Genomic DNA, 21,774 nt, shown 5'->3' with positions numbered 1-21,774 from the left:
AGGACAGCTAAAGTGCCAGGAAGGAGGACAAGGCACACCTTCCAGAGCAAAGAACACAAGGCTGCCTATCACCACCATCTCTGCTGCTGTAGAAAACCACTCCAAAGCAGCTCATACCAACCCAGCAGAGGCAGCACTCTCTCCTCACCAGCCTACTTGCAATACCTCTGGGGAAGGTTGATCTCCTGTCCACTCTTGGCAGGAACCTCAGCAAGGGAAGCTTTTGTACCAGGTGTGTCAGGCAAACCAGGCTGCTCGATTTCTGAGTTTGACCTAAAAAGAAAATTAGCAAAAGGCAGCAGACAGATGTATTGCCTCCAGCTACTATCAAAAATCCCCTGCTTGACATCTGTGTCCATACAAAGGTCTTTGCTGTAGACATTGAAGCAGATGCCAGGCCTTCTTGGATCTTTTGCAAGACAGAAGACCTTTAAAGTTGACTGCCTGCTATGTCTCAGATACACCACTTTATCATCTTGTCTCTGTAACAATTTGCTACTTATAAAGTATGATAGCACCAGTAAGTCAAGTAGCTCTTTGCTTTGGCTTTCTTGTGGAACATCTGTCATGTGAAGCCCATTGCTTTCAGCAATCTTGTCAGAACAACTTTCTGGGAGAGACTGAGGAGAGCATTTACTTGTAGAGTGGCAGGAGCAGGGATTCATCCCAGAGGGAATATTTGTTTTGCCTACACCACAGAAAAAAGCCATTCCCGAAAGAAATGGCTTACAAGGAATAGTTGAATTAATGATGAACTAAGTTTTCCTCAGTGACAGGCAAAAACAAAAGATATTTGCTATATCTCAGTCAATGTTATTTGCCATCTGGTAGTAAAGAGTTCATTCCCATCTGTGCTGACAGTCCAGGTCCACGAGTCATCCTGATCTCTGCAGAAAAGCCATGAAGAGCCTCTCATTGGTGCCAATGACAGCTCTGAACTGAGGCTCCTCAGTAGCCCATTATATGCCAGGTCAGCTCAGAACAGGCCAAACAAAAGTTCTACTTTGGAACCAGAGGACAGAGGGACATTTCTTTGACTCTCTGTTTCTTAAAAAAGAGCAGATAGAACTTTATGACAAAGAAAAGAAAAAAAAAAAAAAAAAAAAAAGGAAAGAATTCATTAGTACATAGGATTCACTTATAATTTGGCAAAAATTTACAATAAATCTGAAGCCAAACTGAAACACTGAGTGCCATCAATGAAAAAAAATATCAATGAATACTCATGATTTAAAGAATCATTAGTGCTGCTTGCATATTGGTTTGTGTCTTATTTCCTCAAATTTGTATCTTTTGCCTGAGTTAAGTGAAAGATACAGAATCCTCAGAAAAAATGAAAGCTCTGCATATTTCTTGGCTATCTTCAGAGTGGACTTTGGAAGGCTGAGGAGAAAGAGCGAGACTCTGTCAGTGGCTCTGTGGAGAAGAGACAGCAATGTACATTCATCCATTTACACATCAAAGAGTTCATGCAAGAAATAAACACTTTAAAATGTTCCAGCACTTGGGGATTTTCCATCAGAGCTCAGAGCTCTTAACAACCACAAATTCAAATCCATAGGAAAACCAACACACTGTATCAACAGCTTACAAAACAGCTTCTCCTGTTTTCATTACACTTTTTTCTTTCCATTCCTAAATATATTACAAAAATAAAATGCTTATAATGTCCCATTTTCCCCAATTTTTTTTCTCTTTCTTTTCTTTTCTTTTCTTTTCTTTTCTTTTCTTTTCTTTTCTTTTCTTTTCTTTTCTTTTCTTTTCTTTTCTTTTCTTTTCTTTTCTTTTCTTTTCTTTTCTTTTCTTTTCTTTTCTTTTCTTTTCTTTTTTTTTCTTTTCTTTTCTTTTCTTTTCTTTTCTTTTCCCTTCTCTTTTCCCTTCTCTTTTCCCTTCTCTTTTCCCTTCTCTTTTCCCTTCTCTTTTCCCTTCTCTTTTCCCTTCTCTTTTCCCTTCTCTTTTCCCTTCTCTTTTCCCTTCTCTTTTCCCTTCTCTTTTCCCTTCTCTTTTCCCTTCTCTTTTCCCTTCTCTTTTCCCTTCTCTTTTCCCTTCTCTTTTCCCTTCTCTTTTTTTCCCTTCTCTTTTTTTCCCTTCTCTTTTCCCTTCTCTTTTCCCTTCTCTTTTCCCTTCTCTTTTCCCTTCTCTTTTCCCTTCTCTTTTCTTTTCCCTTTTCTTTCTTTTTCTTTTTCTTTTTCTTTTTCTTTTTCTTTTTCTTTTTCTTTTTCTTTTTCTTTCTTTTTTTCTCTTTTTTCCTTCTTTTTCTTTTTTCTCTTTCCTTTTCTTTCCTTTTCTTTTCTTTCTTTTCTTTTCTTTTCTTTCTTTTCTTTTCTTTTCTTTTCTTTTCTTTTCTTTTCTTTTCTTTTCTTTTCTTTTCTTTTCTTTTCTTTTCTTTTCTTTTTTTTCTTTTCTTTTCTTTTCTTTTCTTTTCTTTTTTCTTTTCTTTTTCTTTTCTTTTTCTTTTATTTCTTTTTCTTTCCTTCCTTCTTTCTTTCCTTCTTTTTTTTCCTTGCTTACTTGTCTCCTTCCTTCATTTCTTTCTCAACTCATAGTTTTTCAAAACTCAGCCCAGGTACAAATGAAAAAAAGCTCATGAAGGTCTGTCACTGGTGCTGGCTAATTTTTCTGAAAGCAAGGATTGCCTTGAGAAGACTAAGTAAAAATTGAGATTTGACATACAGGGAATCTTTTTTTAGAGTAGGAAAAAGATACAATATCTAAGAGAAAGAGGAAAATAAAAATGCTTTATTTCAAAAACATTCATATGAATTCCCTGACATGAAAGTAATAGATAATTTCTCTGTTTTGATGTTTCAGGCAACATGACTGAAAGGTCCAAGAAATTTGGTCATTAAGTGAAGACCTCATTTCAAATTCAAATGCAAAAACATCCCCTAGAGTATATTTCCTGTGATAGGTTGCTCCTTTTACACATATAGTTATCAGTGACACTTGAAATATGTGACTACAGCTTTCAGTCCCCAAAGGCAGTTTGTTACAAGCATGCATGTTGATAATGGCTAACATGTATTTATATCTTACTTCCCAGTGCCCAAAAGGGCACCTTGGTCTTTCCCTATAAACAGCACTTAAATACAGTTAATGGATGCTAGTAGCTGCTTTGCCATTAACTTCTCTTGGGCCAAGAAGGCAATGCAGACTTTAATTATGCAGGTCATTGTGGAAAGCATTCCCAGAGCCTGGTGAGATGTGTCTTGCTTATTGGAAATTGTTTGTTTTCACATATCTGAGTATGAGCCAGGTTTTTTTCCCTCTGCTATAAGGATAGGTAATTCACATTTGGGCCAAGGCATGAACTGGGGTATTTAATGAAAAGTATACCCAATTCTTGTTTTTCTGTTCTTCTGAGTGATTTTTCTTCCTTCCTTTTTTTTTTCCTCCTTAGGGAATAAGAATATCTCTTGCCTTAAAAATAACCTCAGTTTTTCCAAGACTAGCTAATCTGGGTATCTTGGTGAGTTTTTTTTTTAGGAAACAACGAAATGCAGAGCATAAATGTAAATGCTTTAACAACTAGCAGGACAGAATCTGTGTGAAATTTCCCCCACTGTCTCAGCTGTTCTCACTGTAGAAAGCCACTGCCAAATCAGTTTCAGATGGCTGAAATAGATTAATCTCTCCAGTCTTTGATTTGTTTGCTACAGAGCCCTGTACTTCACAAAAGCAAAAGCTCCCTCCACAGTCTTATACAAATTCCAGAGAATTTGGATTTACAGATTAAAAGCATACAAAGTTTCAGAAAACAAGGGTATATATAATCAAAAAACATAGTCCTGTGCCAAGTAACATGGGTCCTGCCAAGAAGTGTTTTATGGGAAAGCAGATGGTATGATCCCATGGTTGACTCAGAAGTCCCCTTACTCTGATTTTGCACTGATAGGGGAAAAAAAAGTATAAATTTGAATCCCTTAGTGTCAGGTATAAGCAGTTCATCTGTCCAATCTGAGTATATTTCAGCCTTACAGATTTTATTTCTAAAGCACCTTTTCTGGTAGCCTGCTAAAGTGCTGACTGGTATGTGATATTCTCTATGTGCCTTTCCACTCACATGGCCTCCTCTGCACCCACCCCTCCTTTGGGATAACTTAAACACTACAAACCACGGGGGCACTGGGACCTCCCAGTTCCCTGTTGTAATCTGAAACTCCAGACTGGTGATGGACAGCATTAGTCCTCACCCCACTGTATGGTGTCACACCTGACACTCAGGAAGCCCACAGGATAAAGCATTCCCTGTCTTTAGCAGCTTGTGGAGGATAGCTGGGCATTAGAGAGCTCCCAGAGCCTTGGACTTTAACAGCCTCTTTAAGATGAGTGGGGGGGAGTGGCGTTCCATGGAGCAGCAGGCAAGAGCTGTAATTGCAGGGGAGTAGTATGGACTTCCCAGTAATGTGTAACCTTTGCTTCAGGAAGCATCACCAGTGATTGTCTCTGCCCCCTCTCTTTCACAAGCCCAGAAGTGTCCCTTGAGTGATGGACATGTATCAGTTTCACATCAACAACCACAAGCGACCCACACCCAGCTACAGTAAGTCTCTGAAGTTTGTCTACTGGCTATGAAGCATGTGATTTTTCCAGATATTCTAGTTTTTGGGGTGGTTTGTTTTGCAGTGTCCCTTCACCAGCTCTATTTCAAAAGGTTCAACTCAGAGCCCTCAAATAACAGTGGCTTCTAATTACTATCTATCCATATTGGATTTGAACCAGTGACCCAGAGATTGGATTTGAACCAGTGAGAAAGAGATTAAAGGAACCATTCCTGATCCCATGACCCATCTCCTGAGTCCAGCAGTCCCTGAAGAATGGGATTCATTAACTGAACTGCTTCTGCTGACTGTATTTTCCCAGTGCCTCATAACCTACATGAAATTACAATATTTTTCCCATTCTCACTATGTGTATGTCAGATACTTACTTACCCCAGTTATTTTCCTAGCTAGCCTCATAGGAGTTGTGTAGATGGCATTATCAAAATTTCATCTCCCTGATTCATTATTTCCAATTTTACAAAATAGCTGAGTTAGTAAAGACACTATCAAAGGGGTTTTTAAATAAACATGCTTAATCTTCTGGAGATTAAAAGAGATAGTATGGTTGACATATAATGATTATTTTACCCCAAAGCCATCAGAAATACAATGTACAAGAAAAACCACATCAAACAAATAGGCACAATAGAGAGCATTTCAATGAGAAGATAATCACACTTCAGGATTTGCTTCAACTCAGCAGCCTTAATATTGCCCTATATGTATAATAACATGAAAGAGGAATACTAAAAAGCTTCTAGATGTATACTCACAGTCTGCTTAAAAACTGAACTCCAACTAATATCTATATTAATTTATTTTCAAATTATTTCTTAGGAGTTCAATCTGATAACAGGCAAAAATAAAAATAATTTAGCAAGCTAGAAAATAAAAAGGAAGGTGATCAATTTCTGGCATGATGCAAATTTTGATTGATAAGAGTAACATGATTAGGCAATGTGTCTCTATCCAGATATCAAGAAAATTACACTGACTGTCTGATTATCTTAATATTTTTTCACAAAAAATGTATGATATGCAGAAGAAACTCATGGCCTGCCAGTGTAGAAACTCATGGGAAGCAACGTAGATTCAACTTTGTAGAGAAGGAGTTCATTTAATAAATCACAAATCCTTCTGCTATTCACCCTGGCTGCAAAGGGATAGCTGATGCAGAATAATGCCCAATTTTCATATGATGTGCTGGACTATTAGACATAGAGATGCTATTAGGTTCTGTCCAGATCCTCTGTTGGTGTAACTGGCATAAATCAACTGCAGTTAACTGAGCTATGCAGATTTACACTGGTAGCTGGGAGAAAATCACATATTCATTTACAGCATGCCTGAGAAGCCTGGAGAAGGGTATTTTAAGGCATGCCACGTTCTTTGAAGTTAGGGACCTGATTAACGCTTTCCAGCAGATGCAGCCACTTTGTGACTAATGGCTTTTCCACTGACTGTATATGTGGACTCATATTCCATAGGGCCCAAGCTTCCTGCCAGATTTTCACAGAGACAAGACATCACGTCTACTGTGTAATTATTCTGTTAATTAAGTTTTCACACATTTCAGTCATGTGTACGGTGACATTTCATCTGCCCCCAAATCATTCTATGAGTACAGAGAGACAAAGTAGGAAAAAAAATTCGGAGATGGTACCTGTCTATATAATTACAGTAAAAATTGTGGATCATAGCTCTTGCCAGCTGATTGCCCTGATTGCCACCTGACTAGTACATAGTCTTAGTAAGACCCAATATTTTCCAAACAGCTGAAGCCAATGGCCCAAAAGAGCCATGGATTACTCAGAGAAGGTTTCTCTGCTTGGGAAGAGAAGAGATTTTGTTTGATCCCTCTAAAAGAATGAGCTAAAATCCACCCTCTTTTTCTGTCCCTCCCTCCCAATCACTTTGCTTTAATACATTTTTCTAAGACAGCTTCAACCACTGCAATTTCAAATCCACCTCTCTAATAATGTTTGCTTACCTAGTGTTACAATAAAAACCTCACCTCAGGTAAGGAGCCCCACCACAGATCCTCTTATCAGTCACCACCTATGAACAGTACATGCTGTGTTCACATTAGCATCAGGAGAGAAGTTAAGTAGTTACTTCCCTTCTGCTTGGAGCTCCAGACAATAGATTTTTACTCTGTTTGACTTCTTTCAGCCCAGGCTGTATGACAAATTCATTACACATCAAGCAGTGGGCAGGCTCACAGCTGCTGCTGGAAAAGCAGTGGTTACTGAGACTGTTTCACTCTGGGCCAATGCTCAGGTCTGTTTAACAGCTGAGAACATCAAGATTCATCATGGCTGGGCTGCAAGAGTTTCCCCTGTAATCAAGCACAATATTGACACTGAGGGAGTGTTGGATTAGGGCCCCAAATATCCAGAATTCCCAATGTATATTTAGGATTAAATACAGGGAAGACAGAGGATATTACTTGATTTAGTTCAAAATACCAATAATTCTTCTCAGAAGTAGTAAAATACACCATATTCTTGTTGGCATGAAAAAAAAAGGAAAAAAAAAGCCATAAAGAATACTAGTCATTTATATTCAAACACAACAGTCACATATTTGCATTGACATGAATGAGCAAGGTTTCTCAGTCATTGCAATGGAAGATTGGATGAAAGAAACAGATCTAAAGGTTTATTCTACTGTCTTTTTTTAAGACTGCCTGCAAGGTACTTTGCTGCCTTTTTTTTAAGCTTATCAATATGTATTTCAGAATTTCTTACTTTTGTGTTTAACACATCTTTTTTAAAAGGAAGCAGGATCATTTTCTAAGGATGCTGCTTAGATATACAGTGGTACAAAAAGGCAGGCACAGACTGGGAGGAAAGCTTTTGAAAGCCCATGGGAAGTGACAGGAGTGGAAAGCAGATCTTTCCAGAGCAAGTCAGTCCCTGGTACCTTCCCATTATACCCAGTTGGTGTTCATTGTGGCCTTTCACGGGTGTCAGGTAGTGCTCTGGACTAGGACTTATCAGTGCTAAGGACAAGCCCAACATTGTATAGTATTACAGTCACTCATCAAAATGAGAGCTCTGAGGTCTGTTTTTCCCTTCAGAAAGCACTTGAGTTCATTTATCCCACCTTTTAATCAGGCACCACTTCTCTTTTGACTAAAGCTTAACCTAAGGGAAAATCTGAGTACAAGCAGATGGAAAGAATCATACCTTTTTGTCAAAGAAGAGTGGTTTGTTCTTGATTTCAAGCATGAGGCAATTTGATCTTAATAATATTGTGCTATAACCTCCTCTCAAATTAGGACATTAGGAATCCTTCCACTTTTGTTTCTGCAGGTCTTCAACAGGTGGTTCTGGTTTGAAATATGATTAGCAATCTGTACAAAAACATAAAAGAGGCAATTAGGGTTACATTCAGGTGAGCACACCACTAAAATAGTAAGGATTTCGATAATTATACATTTCAAGGATAATATGTATCAGGGCCTCCCTTGAGACTCTTCAGTTTATCTCATGGTCTTTATTTCTAATTAATCCTTGACTCCTTTTGTAGGTTAATACAATTAACAATAGGGATAAACTCACTGTGGTGTATAGCCAATTAGATTTATAGAGCTTGCTTTCTTTTGCTATGACCATCGGGGGTCTGAGGAAACCGTCTTAAGTCGGTCTTAATTTCAGCATTGGTCAATGACATGCATGCTCAAACACCTCCTTTTAACCATGCTGAGGGTACCAAAGAGACAAAATCAGGTTCATTCAATATTTTTTTCAAGAGACTACTACAGAAACCAACATTTGCCACCCCTGAACACTTGCTGTATTCTCATTGCACTGTGACTATCCAAAATGAATAGTCAGCATGTCCTTAAAGACATAGACTAATCTTACAATAGCTCAGACTTAGTTATAAACCCAAAAATTATACAGGAAAATACTGTTTTCCTCACAGAAATGTAAAGAGAGAAAGGCTCTGTAGGGTGAAACTACTTGGCAGGATATTGATTTATTTTCTCTTCGCTTCTCACCCTTATTTTGTCAGCCTACTGCTGTTTCGAGCTTTTCCAGGTCTTAAGAGCTGGATGTGAACAAAAACACATGGGTGCTTCTGTCACTGCTGCAATTTAGGTTTTCCTGTTAATCACCCACAAATGTATATTGAAATAAAATTTAAAAAATTAAAACAGCAAAATAAGACTGGTTATTCCTATAAAGTAATTGGTTATGCAATATAAATACTGACAACTGAGAAATAAAAGAGTAATTTTTAAAGGGTTTTTGATTAAATCTCTATTCCCACTGTCCTCTGTTACTCTTTGTCCATGCCTTCTTGGCTCCCTTTCTCTATTTTCAAAAAACATCTGTAGTGTTGTGAAGGACTTAAGAGGTAAACATTTTCATTTGTGTGGTTATACATTCAAAATGTATGACTGCGGAGTGGAAGACTGAAATGAAAGGGCTTATTAATAACATCTTTTATTCATACAGCAGTAAGAAAAGGCTTCATTTGTTCATCCCTTGATTGCCTTTTTCTTTTCAATTACTTCTTCTAAAAGGAAACTTAATGTCATTTCTGGATTCCAGCAGGTCTGCAGTGAAAAAGAAAACAAGACAAAACACTTTCAACTTCAGGTAGGTTTTCCTCTGATTTTTTTTCCCATCGTGTTATCTATTTAATGTTAATGAGGCAGCTGGTATGCACTAACTTGGATTGAGAAAAGGTAACTTTTGTGTGGACCAATAAAGCTTATGTCTCCTAGCCCTGGTGCCAATCCCTCACCTGAGCTGCCTAATACCAGAATCACCTTCCAATCTAAAACATCAGGGGACCTTGCACCTGGGCTGACTAGCAGGGCAAGCTGTCCCTTCTGGGGCAATCCTGCAGCCCTACTCTTCAGTGTACCCCACTGCAGAGTTTGCCTGGGCTGTAGGGTTGTGCCCCGCTGCCCTCACCAGACTGCCCCAGTGGTGATGATGCAGCAGGAGGGCAGAGAGGAGCTCAGTGTGAGGTTGTGGGGCAGGCTTGATCCTACTCTAGGGGATCTTTTCACCATTCTCCTCTGTTGTGCTGCTCCTCCCATGATTTATACTCCTAAAGTCCACAGCAGTGTTCCCTGTTTTTTTCTCCAAGACCCCAGTATATTCCCACAACACTGATTGCAACTTTTTCTTCTGAGACAGGACATGGCACCACAGATTTTGTGAGGCTATCATAATGAAATGAGAGCTTCTAAGCTGAGACAAGCCTCAATTGAAATAGGAATGCAAACTTCTACCAGAATCTAGCAGAAAAGCAACAAAGAAAGAAACACATTCCACCTAAATGAGTAGAGTCTTCTTTCCAGTCACTCTGAAGGACTGACCTATGAAAATGGTTCAGAAGATTTAAAACATCTTGCAGTGAAGTAAGTCATGCACTTCAGGACCAATTGAAAATGTATGGTGCTCCAAAGTCTAAAATAAATGAATACCAAGATTTTAATGATTCTTAGGCTTAGGTTAGTGTCAGAAATCAGATGAGTAGAAAAAGAGGAATGCCTCCAGATTTGTATAGATGGTAAATCATTCTTAACCCATCTTTTCAAACTGAACATGCAGCTCAGGGCAGAACTTTCTGGCTATTCAAAAAAGGTTTTTCTTTTTACTGTAACATTGGAGCAGATCACCAACATTAATTAATTTATCTTTGCAGTATTTCTTGTCTTGCTTTAGTGTTTACATGACACTGACACTAATACCAGTTTACACATGTATTACAGGAGATCATCTGTATTTCAGTTCAGGGACAATGTTTCTGGTAATTGGGTTTGCTGAATGCTAATTAACACTAACATAAAACACTTCTCTAAAAAGTGTTCAATAATATGGTGTTTGGCTGGTACAAGAGTGAATGGCGCTATTCTTTAAAATCATGATTATTGGTAAACCTATTGTCAAACAGAAGCTTCTTAAATTTACTTCCAGGAAAGCAAACATAAAAGAGAGAAAAATAGGCAACTAAAAACTCTAAAAAGCAGCAATCCTTCAGGTGGTGCTGTAAACTCTTCAAAGGCAACTTACCTTTTCCTTGTTAAAGAGCTGCAAATGATCTCCTGGGATCCTGGATCTTCGCGGAGATTATTCAAGACATTTTTGAGAGACTCTGCCTTAGAAAAAGGAATATTTTTTTGCTCTGCAAAATATATTCTTTCTTGATTCCTACATGTCAGAAGTAAGAACATTCCATTTAGAGAAGAACCATATGCAGTTGGATATTTTCAGTACATCTCAATATCTTGCTGCTCTTCATCCAAAACATAACTGTACACTTGTCTGGCTTGCTGATGTTGCACCTTTCTCACCTCTACCAGAAATCTCTGTGATAAGTCTTTAAAATGTCCTGAGGCACAAATAATGGGACAGGAAAAGAAGCATAAAACCAGCTGATTTGTGGTGGGTTATTTTGCTTCCTCTCTGATTATGCTTTGTTGTGTTGTTACAGGGTCTGTTATGGGAGAGCTTTTGATAACTACCTGGCTTTACAGAGACAGTCCGGCTTTTCTCAACTATGGACTTATTGCAGTAGAGTTTGTACCTTGAAGTAGGGAAATGAGTGGTCAAGCAGCTATTTTCATGGCTCTGTAATTTTATCTCACCTTTTCTTCCTGTGATTTTTCTTAAGTCCGATACTTTAACAAGTAACTCGCCTCCTCCTTTCAACTCAGAGAGCTGTTATTTTTTGACAAAGACAACTGATTGCTGCCAGCCTCCTATTTAGCAGCTATTTCAAGTATTTATCCCAGCATATAACATTGTCTGTAAAGAAAGATATAGCTGCACATTGAGCAGGTCTGTGTCATTGCCTACTCCCTCTACAGCTTTGTTTAATACTCCCTTCCTCTTGCGTCTGGTGTGCTTAAGAAACCCAGATTCAGCCTTTTGTTCTAGCAGAGATCTGACGTGTCCAGTATAAGGAAGAATAACCTTATTGTAATCAAGCCATGGGCTAGGCTAGGCCATGCCACCTTCTGCTTGTCCTTTTGCATACAGACAAGGAGGGCAAACACAAGGACAATACCACAGAAGGGAGTGCCACTGTCCCTTTGCCTTAGCTGCTCATTTCCAAATTTTTCCATGAGTCAGAACAAGTGCTTATCCTGCCACATAAAGACACAGATCACTGAATGAATCTGATCAACAACTGATATGCTTTAAAATGAATAAAACTGGATGGGTTTCCAACAAGTTAATGAGAACTGGTTGAACAGAATATTTGCTGCTGGTGGGGTGACCCTGGCAAGACAACGGGTGCCCACTAAAACCACTCTATCACTTCCCACCTCAGTTGGACAAGAGGAGAGAGAATATACCAAAAAGGTTCATGGGTCAAGATAAGGACAGAGAGAGATCACTCACCATTTACTGTCATGGGCAAAACAGGCTTTACTTGGGGATAAAATTACCTACTACCAATCAAATTAGAATAGGATAAGGAGAAATAAAAACAAATCTTAAAACACCTTCCCCCTACTTCTCCCTTCTTGCCAAACCTTAACTTTACTCCTGACTGGGGAATCGGGGCTGTGTTCAGTTCATCACAAGTTGTCTTTGCCACTCTGTCCTCCTCAGGGAGAGGATTCCTCACAATCTTGCCTTGCTCCAGCATGGGATCCCTCTCACAGAAGAAAATCTTCCACAAACTTCTCCAAAGTGAGTCCTTGCCACAGTTTCTTATGACCTGCTCCAGCATGGGGCTCTTCCATGGAGTGCAGTCTTTCAGGAACAGGCTGCTCCAGTGTGGGTTCCCCGTGGAGTTATAAGACTTGCCAGAAAACTTGCTCCAGCACAGTCTCCTCTCTCCATGGATCCACAGGTTCTGCCAGGAGCCTGCTCCAGTGTAGACTTCTCCTTTGGGCATCCATCTGATCCTGCATGGGATTCTCCAGAGGCTGCAGGTGGGTCTCTACTCCCTGTGGAAGTACATGGACTGCAGGGCACAGCTGCCTCACCATGGTCTGCCCCACAGGCTGCAGGAAAATCTCTGCTCCAGCACCTGGAAAAAGCCCTCTCCCTCCTTCTTCACTGAGCTTGGTGTCTGCAATGTTGTTTCTCACATACTCTCACTCCTCTCTTCTTTGGCTGCAATTGCTGTTTTGAAGGGTTTTTTTTACCCCCTTCTTAACTATTTTACCAGTGAGACACTACCGCTGTCACTGACAGGCTCGGCCTTGGCCACTGGCAAGTCTGCCTTTAAGCCATCTGGAATTGGCTCTGTCAGACACAGGAAGCTTTAAACATCTTCTCTCTGAAGTCACCCCTGGCGCCCCTGCTACTAAAGACTTGCCACACCAACTGAATATACATAATTTCTATGCTTAAAACTACCTTTTAATTTTGGTAAGAAGCTTGTTTGAATACTATTTATATGAGATCTGGTCCTGTGGTTAAGTGCCAGAAGGAATGAAAACAGAACCTTGTGAGTAAGGATTGATTAAAGAAGCCAGAGAATGATAGTATCACCAAAAAATTCCAGCACCTATTTGTTTCTTTACATTGTGTGTCATTGGAGTTCCATGTTTACTTTGCTGTGTGGGAACAGAGATAAATGACACTGAAACATCAAATTAATTGCTTTGCAGTCAACAATCTGTCTGCTAGATGTATTGGACTACGCATTACCTGACTGCCATTTCTAGAAGATGTTGCTTTCTAAATTGTAGTTGCAATTATCCTAATTTGAACCTAAGATCACTGTCCTCAAGATATTATCCACTAAAAGAAAAGAAGTTTTGACACTAATATCCATGCATTATTTTAATGCACTACTTCTGCATAATTCAAGCAAGAGTACGTCATTATACTAATCTCAGACACATTATACTATTTTCAGACACACAAATCTGAATCTACATTGAATGAGCAGGTAAGATTAGTGTATCTCATTGCCATACATAAACCCTTCTGCAACTGTGCTTTATACTTGGGCAGTTAAACTGGCAACCTTTTAGGAAGGAAGAGAAAGTTTAAATACCAATCAAAGAATTTGACATAATTAATGTAGTTTGAACATCTTGGCAAGATCATCAAAAATGGAATTAATTGCTGAATGATAGCACAAATGTGGTAATGGAAAGGATTCAGTATTTCTGGACCTTATCTCATGCTCCACTGAAATTCCTTAATGTATCAACACTGAATACTGTGATTTCAGAGAAACTAAAATTAAGATTTTTGCATACCTCTTTACATGCAAATTATTGTAAAGAAATTGAATTACCAGTTCTTCCAAAAAAATGAATTTTGTCCAGGTGTTCTTAAGCAAGTTAAATAACTATACCTGTGGGGTGTTCTATGTAAAATCAAGGGAGTTTTATATCAGAGATTTTCCAGAAAACTCAGATTATTACCTTAAATCTGAGGGTAAAGGGATTAAGATTTAATTCAATGGAAAGGATTAAGAACCTAATAGATCTTGGTGGTTAGAAATTAGGCACGACAGCATTTACATTTCAAATGCCAGATTCTCACAATCTGTAGGGGGTTCAGAGTCCAGATTCTGGACTCTGTAGGGGGGACTAGAATGCAGCAACAAACTAAAAACATGGAATCTTTTCTTGCTCTGGCACTATGCACCAGCAGCAAAGAGGGACATTCTGTTTGGAGACTGTTCCTGAAGCACAGTCTCTTGTTTTCTTTCTCAGAATTCATTCATGTCTCCAGCCATTCATTCATTTAATGCCATTCATTCATTTAATGACTGGCAAAAGGAAAAAATATGTCTAGGTAACAATGGTGGTGATAACAGTAGCACATATTACTCACTTTGCATTTAACACAAAATATAGAAACATCCTATAGAGTAAGCACTGCTGTCCCCTTTTGCTGTTGTCCCATTTCTCCACTCCAGCATTATGTCCCTATTTTTCCATGCCTTTCTCTCCATCTGTCTTTGACTTGGTAAATTTTCTCGATTTCTCCTTTCTGCAGGAAACTGACTTCAATATGACATGCAGAAAATACCTCTTACTCCCATATGGTATTTGGGAAACCTTTCTTGGAAGTGGCATATGTAGTTTTGAATGTCCTCTGATCTGGGAGTGAGTCAAAGAAAATTTCCAGTTCTATCCATGAGATTCTGCCTTCTCATGATTGAAATTAAGCTGTAGTTTGTGTTTTGGGTGAGCTCAACACTCCCAGTGTACCCTAAATGAATTATGAGACTCTCTCAGTGGTCAGAACCACTGAGAATGCTGAGATAAAGTTTGGAGTTTCTCTCATAGATATTCCTATTTTTCTTCTACCTCTAAGACACATTTACATCCCAAAGATCACACAATGCTGCTGTCTTTTGAAAAGCCACCAGTTCATTAATCATTTCTAATTAACACTGTGGAGGACCAAAAATAATTTTTAAGGATGGGGAACACATTGCCAAAGGAAACAACGAGACAGATTTTTTTTCCCCCCTGAGCTGTTTACAAACAAATCGCAGTAAAAATGAAGCAGTATGGCACACTGTGTTTCAGCTCAGAGTGGAAGGGGACATGGATAAATGAAATAGCTTGATTACACTCGCACAGGAAGTACAAGTCAAAACTGGAAAATTCAGCCAAAGCTGAAGCTCCTGGTGGTGCCTTGGTCCCTATCCTTGTATCATCTATTGGACTGACCTTTTCTGAACTAAAGAAAAATTTCCCAATGCTGAGTCAATTTTACAATGATTGTAAAAAACAGCCTAGGTACGGAGAGATCCTGCCTCTAGAATCCATTCCCAGTTTCAGGCATAGTCGTGGTGGGTGCTGAAAGATCAACTGCAGCCCAGGATTCAAATTCTAGCTTCTCCCTATCACAGGAGGAGGAAAGTTAGTCCAGATTAGACTTCACCTGGCTAAGATGACCCAGTTGGGGTGCCTTGTGGTGTAAGGGGGAGCAATGTACTCAGTTCTGCCCATGTTCTGTCCCACCCCCTGTGTGCACCTGGGAAATGACACCCAATAAGGACCGTCTAAGTCACCTCTGTGCTGGCACTTACCACATTAGGAATGAATGCACTGGAAATGCTGCTTGCCATATGACACCCTTTCCCTTCCTTTGCTTGTGCTTTACGTTTCCCTTTTCTTTGGAGCACAGAAGAATCCTTCAGATTGATGCTGACATATATGAAATTATATAAACTTTGTAATCTCTAACATAGATATATATATATATATATATAGATATATATATATATATACTTACACACACACACACATATATATATATGTTCTTGTTATCAAAGTGTTTTTATTTATTCTACTTAATATTTATTTTGGTTTCTGAATCTATTCTCAAATGTTTTTTACCTAAGTCTCAATGTCACCTTAAATTCAAATGTCAGTGTATTTGTCCAGGCCTACTTGCAGAACCAGCCAGCTGAGAAATGGAGCACAAATTCATTAGCAAATCATGCCTTCCAGAACTGACCTTACAACCTGCATGAATCAAAAGGAAAGACTTAGCTTGGCTGACTTCTGTGAAAAAGCAGATGCTACCCAGCACAGTCAAAGAGAGCAAGATTCCCAAAGCACAAAATGTTGTTATCAATAATGTAACATCAAATCAAAAACAATGAAAAAATAAACAGAAATCAGTGTCTGGGATTATTCCAGTTAATTTGTTCATTTCTTACTAACTTAAAAAAAATAAAGGTACAGGTAGCCTTTATTGGTGTGGAGCTGTAGAGTCACATAATGACAGCCTAGACATTTTCACTCTAGAAAAGTAAACATTTTACAGCATGAAAGAAATTGCTGTAGTGACCCAGGGGAGCTACCAATGTTTCTTGGATGAGAACAATTAACCACACCAATATAGTTAATTTTGCCACAGGTCTTAAGTGATCTAGAAAGCAGACTACACACTTCACCTTAGTAGACTTAACTTAGGTACTGCAACAGAAGAAAATTTCAGTAAAACCCCACAGCAGCCAGGAATTGAGAAACACCTGCAGGAACAGATTTGCATGTGTCTTAACACCACCACTGAATTTCTGTTAGCTGGGTTCAGCAGGGCCCAGCCTAGACCAGCACAGGCCAGCACCGCAATACACCCCCATTGGCACCTCTGTCACCACTAAAATACGAGAGCCAGATACAGCTGTAATCACCTGCCTGCAGTGCCTTCCCTCCCTGGAAGGCTCTCATGATGTGCATGTCTGCATCAAAACAGGCTGTGCCTTAAGTAAATATTAGCTCCATTCCCCAGATTAGGAAGTAGAGTTCCATGGCTTATCCCTGCTTATACAACAGGATATTCATGCAACTAGTCTCCAAAACTAGTCCCTACTGAATCTTGCTTCCCACACAGCTGTGCTTACAATGATTTTAGAGATAAGCATCTTTGTGAGCCACTCACCCTCAGAAACAGTGAAGGAGGAGAAGCACCCATGGCTGGCCACAGCATAAAGACCCAGAGCATTCAGGTAGGTGGCACTCCAAACCTGTGCCATAGTGGCCGAGGAGTGCACACACCCAAGCTGGTTATAATGGTGGTGGTTTAGGCATGTAACTGTGTCAGGGAGTTGCTGCCTGCTGCTGCCCTGTGCGAATGCAGGACAAGGCTGTGATGGATGCATGTGCCCCACACTAGCCAGCCAGCACACAGCAGAGCTACAGCAGCAAAATGCCACTTGCACAGAGCCTGTGCCTTTGTCAGGAGCATTTCTTTCCTCCTTTTTAACTAGATGACAGGGACCAATTAAACTAATGAGCCTCACAAAGTATTTCCCCCGGCTAACTACAGCCTGTATTAATGTTTGCAGAAGTGCAGCATTTGGGCTGTAAGCTTTCTTATTAGATGTTAACGCTTTGCAAGATGCTTAAACACCCTATGAAATTCTCCATCTCTTAGACAAGTACCTTTGTCAGGTGTAACAGCCCCCCTCGTTTCCTGTAGCTGACTGTATCCCAGCACCCTGTGGATGTGGGCACCCAAGCAGCACAGCTGTCCCTGCCCAAGACCCAGTTTCTCATAGAAGAGCCACAGAGGACTATATGAATCCCAGCCAGGCATTTCCTCTTCTGTGAATAGAGCCAAATTTTGCAATTATGTTATTTAGTGTTTTTGTTTGTGGCATGGATTTTTTTTTTGGTGGGGAAAGCTTAAGTTAAAAATATAATCCCTTTCAGTTTAATCTCCCTCAACCTGCTAAAACAGTTTTAGAAAAAAGATGCAGATTTACTCTTTCAAGATATCTTGTTTTTATAACTTTTGTAATAAATTATAATGAAGAAAATTTCTCTGTTGAATGCTACAAGCTTCTGCTTACAAAAGAAAAAGAAAATAGGTAACTATTGACTTTGGCTTGGATTCTTTCAGCTTGCTCTAATTACCAGTCTTATTATATTCCTGTAAAATGCCAGACTTTCAAATGTGTTGTAAATGCAAACAGTGAAGAGAAATTAAACATGGATATAACACTGGGAAAAAAAGGGTTTATTAACTTTTTCAGTTCCTATTTCAGTGCTCCATCAAGCACATCCATATTGCAATGGATACAGACCCTGGAATTTAGATCTGGATCTGAATCTGCTTGTCTCCCAAATTAAGGCCTTTCCAGAATTGTGGCTGCCCCCCAGACCCATTGCTGGAGCTAAAACCAAGGTACTGTTGCACATACTAGACTCATTTTTTGGTAACTTGCGGGCAATTTATTTAAATTTTTGTTACCTTTATTAAACTCTTGGAGGGGTAAGCAATCATCACTGAGGTTGCAAGACTGTAAGAGATTAGCTACCTCAGGCTCTCCAAGTAGACCTGTGCTGTAACTTTTTTACTTACGACTTTGGTCTCTATGTCATTATTACAATGTCTTTTGGTCAGCATTGCTGCCAGGGAAATTGCCTGGGCATTTTGGTGGGAAATTAGTACAATTAGTACAACCATGATCCAAGGCTCTCCCTTGGTCCTTGTTCGAAGACCACGTGAGAACCAGGGTGGATAAACAAGCAGACATACAAGCAGAACTCTCCATTTATGTGGAAGGAAAAGACAGAGTGCTTTCAGAATAGTCTAGCAGTTTATGCAAGAAAACCAAGCTAAAGAGAAAAGAGGCAAGAGCCCAGCATACCGTCGGATACGGACATGACCACAAACTTCCAAAAGGGCTATGATCAGCCTGTAGGTGGAATAAGACAGGGCTTTTGCTCTTCTGCAGTTAATAGACTGGAATCATCACACTTCTTTAGAGCAGGAACTTCCAACTCTGGAAGAAAACAGTAGACTGAAATCAGGTTTCAGACTCCAAGGATGCAAAAGCAATATGAACAAGGCACTTTAGCAAATTTAAGAACTTCACTAATCACTCCAGCTTTTTATCTTATCTTAAGGTGCATAAGTAATCCTCTATTAATCACCATCCTTTCCTTGTTTCACTACTGCTCAGCTTTAAGACAGAGACTTCTAAGCACTTTGAGAGATTGCTGCTGGCAAAATATTACACTGGAATGTTCCCAAGTTGTCCTCCACCTTGCAAAGAAAGGGAGTTAGTACTTACATAGAAAGTTCTCAGCTCTTAACCAAATAGTTCATTTAGAAGTCAATAAAAACATCTAAACCAGAGAACCGGTATCCTGGGAAGACAGATGTCTTTTAAATCTGAAATTATATGTTACTATCACAGCAAACCCTTGCATTTACTTCATCTCTAAACACAACAGGACATATAAAATTATTTAACTTCATAGTATCTGCATTAGTTCATCTGTTGTAAAGATGAAGATATTTACCAAGATCCCGGACCTGCAAGGAGTTAACCCAGATGACATTACCCTGATACCAATGGCAAGTGTCTGCCACTTTGGCAACACCATGCCCTGACTGATAATGCCAAAGACACAGAGAGCAGTGATCAGAATAAAACTTTTAATTCCAGAAAGCAGCTTCATTCAGGACATGTCCTTAAATCTGAGCATTTGCTTTTCTGTTCCAGGAACAAGATACAGGGCTCGTGATTACTAGTCATTTGCTCAAAACATTTTTCTTGTAATTAAATATAATGTTGGAAGCTTGAAGGCAATAGTTCTTTCAGCTCATTCTGAAGAGTGATTTTATCTTGCAGTTTGGTATTGCTATTGAAGTCAGTGGGAGTTTTACCATTAATTACAGTATGATAAAGATCAAGGTCTTAATACACGTACTAACTTTTAATTGACTAAGGTAAAATAATTAGGCTATTGTTTACTTTGTACTCACCTGAGTTTTTTGCAAAACAATGCCTTTCATTTTACTTCAGTGACTGCCAGCTGTTCTGAACAGTGTGTGCTTTTCTATCTAAAAGCTAAATATAATGTCAATTACAAAAACTCTCCAAAGGCATTTGCCAAGCTTGAGACTACTTTTAACAGACAGTCAGTAACAGTTTCAAGTTGCTCACAACACTCTGAAACCAGCTACAGGCAATGATTGCTTTTATTGAAGAAAATAAAATGACCACAATTATATTATATTGCATTCTCTTATACTTGGAACTTTAAATTGGAGCTGTGCTGAAAGGAACAGATAGTACACAGACTCTGATTTAATATACACCAATATTTGAAATTAAAACCCACAAATTACATCCATCATCTTTACTTACACATTGGTCACTTAATAACTTTTAACGATCGTGCCAAGGGAAGACAACTAGATGGCAAGCACTATATTATTGCTGTATCCCGGTCCCAAATCCCAACTCAGATAAACAATACTTCACCTGTGTTTTGGTATGACATGCTGCTTTCTTCACTTCAGCTTACATGTTGTTAATAAGCATTATTGAATACTCTGAGATCCTGTCTTCACATCATAGCCGCTGAGGTCCTCCTTACTGTAAAATAACATCACACTGCTGCTGTCTAGGTACCTACACTCAGTAACTTCAGGCTGAAAATTTGGCTCACTGGACTTAGATATAGATACAGATATAGATATGTATTTATATATATATATATATATATATATATATATATATATATATATACACATGAGACTAAATTGGTGTAATTTAATAGCAATAAGGCCAAACAAATGACAAAAAACCCCAAACCATGCTTTCACAGTTACTCTTGCTGAAAATAACTACAAAGAAGATGTGGTTTTGGGAAAGTAATCATTAAGAACCTGATTGCAATGCCAGTGTTTGGGGTTTGGTCGCTATTCACACTATAAATCACAGCTTTAGTAGAAACTTGGTGGAGAAAGCTTTTTGAAACAAAAATTATATGTATCATATATATTTGAGCTGTCATCTTCAGAGCTCACTAGCATATAAACTCCCTGAAAGATGGATTAATTTTGAAGCAAGCTTACACAAGACCCTGCAACTCTGCAGGGCGTGGAACAATTTCTGCATGACCCAAGGGGGATACTAAAGGCACCAATCACTGTGCAGGTGTGTTCTATATTAGAGCATAATGAAACGGTATACAGGAGGCTTTACTTCAAGCAAATCACTATCCCACAATCCAGTTTAAACCTTTCCTCAACCTGTGTATGTCTGCACACACACACAAACTTGTAAGCTCTTGTCAGCACTCTGAGGCACGGATCTACAGCATTTATTTGTTTGCTCTGCAGAACATTGTATGGCATACAAAGCCTGTCTGTTCTGCTTATATTCCCTCCCTGCTTAACTCAGCTCTTTCAAAGGTAAATTTCTTCCAAAATTTGCGTTTCTTAGCACATTTCTATATTAAGAAACCCCAAAAAACCAAAAATACCACCACCAAAAATGAACCCCAAAACCCAAGAAAGACAAACCCCCAAACACAAAACAAAAGTAAACAAACCTCCATTTTGTTATAAACAGTTGATTGAAACTGAGGTAGGAGAGACCAGAAAGCAACAAACAAATCCCCTCCATTTCAGAATGAAATGCAATTAAGCCTACATATTAAGAGAGGATTCTCTGCTATTTTCTGATGCATTTGCCTAATATCCTGCCCTTCCTAATGCTCCTCTATATTGTCCCTACTGTCAATGGGGAAAAAGAGGCAACAAGCAGAAAAATCCCCACTTCATCTACTTTAGAAATTTGTGCCAGGGAAAGGGATTGATTGATTTTTAAAGGTGCTTGGCTCTCTCTACTGGTCACTGAGGGAGATAATTTGCTTTGATTAAATAGTCAACTTTTACCAAGTTTCTGAGGGAAGACCCAATCCTAAAAGGCTTTCTAAATGTCACTATTTAGACACACATAAGTTTCTTCAAAAAGGTGGTGGATAGATATATTACATGCAACTGCACACGGT

The 21,774-nt window shown here is 39.0% G+C and overlaps 1 long non-coding RNA gene across 1 annotated transcript; it reads right to left on the bottom strand.

Annotated features, from left to right (window-relative positions):
- Positions 1-15,509: 15,509 nt before the first annotated feature.
- LOC137469950 (uncharacterized) lies at positions 15,510-19,902 on the bottom strand. Its single transcript, XR_010996821.1, has 3 exons — positions 19,736-19,902; positions 18,612-18,746; positions 15,510-15,687 (listed from the first exon to the last, which is right to left on the bottom strand). It is a non-coding gene; the product is annotated as an uncharacterized lncRNA (long non-coding RNA).
- Positions 19,903-21,774: the final 1,872 nt, after the last annotated feature.

This window comes from Anomalospiza imberbis, chromosome 3 (genome assembly GCF_031753505.1).
Source record: "Anomalospiza imberbis isolate Cuckoo-Finch-1a 21T00152 chromosome 3, ASM3175350v1, whole genome shotgun sequence".
Taxonomy (NCBI): domain Eukaryota; kingdom Metazoa; phylum Chordata; class Aves; order Passeriformes; family Viduidae; genus Anomalospiza; species Anomalospiza imberbis.
The sequence above is the reverse complement of the archived record's forward strand: the minus strand, read 5'-3'. Positions and strand labels throughout refer to the sequence as shown.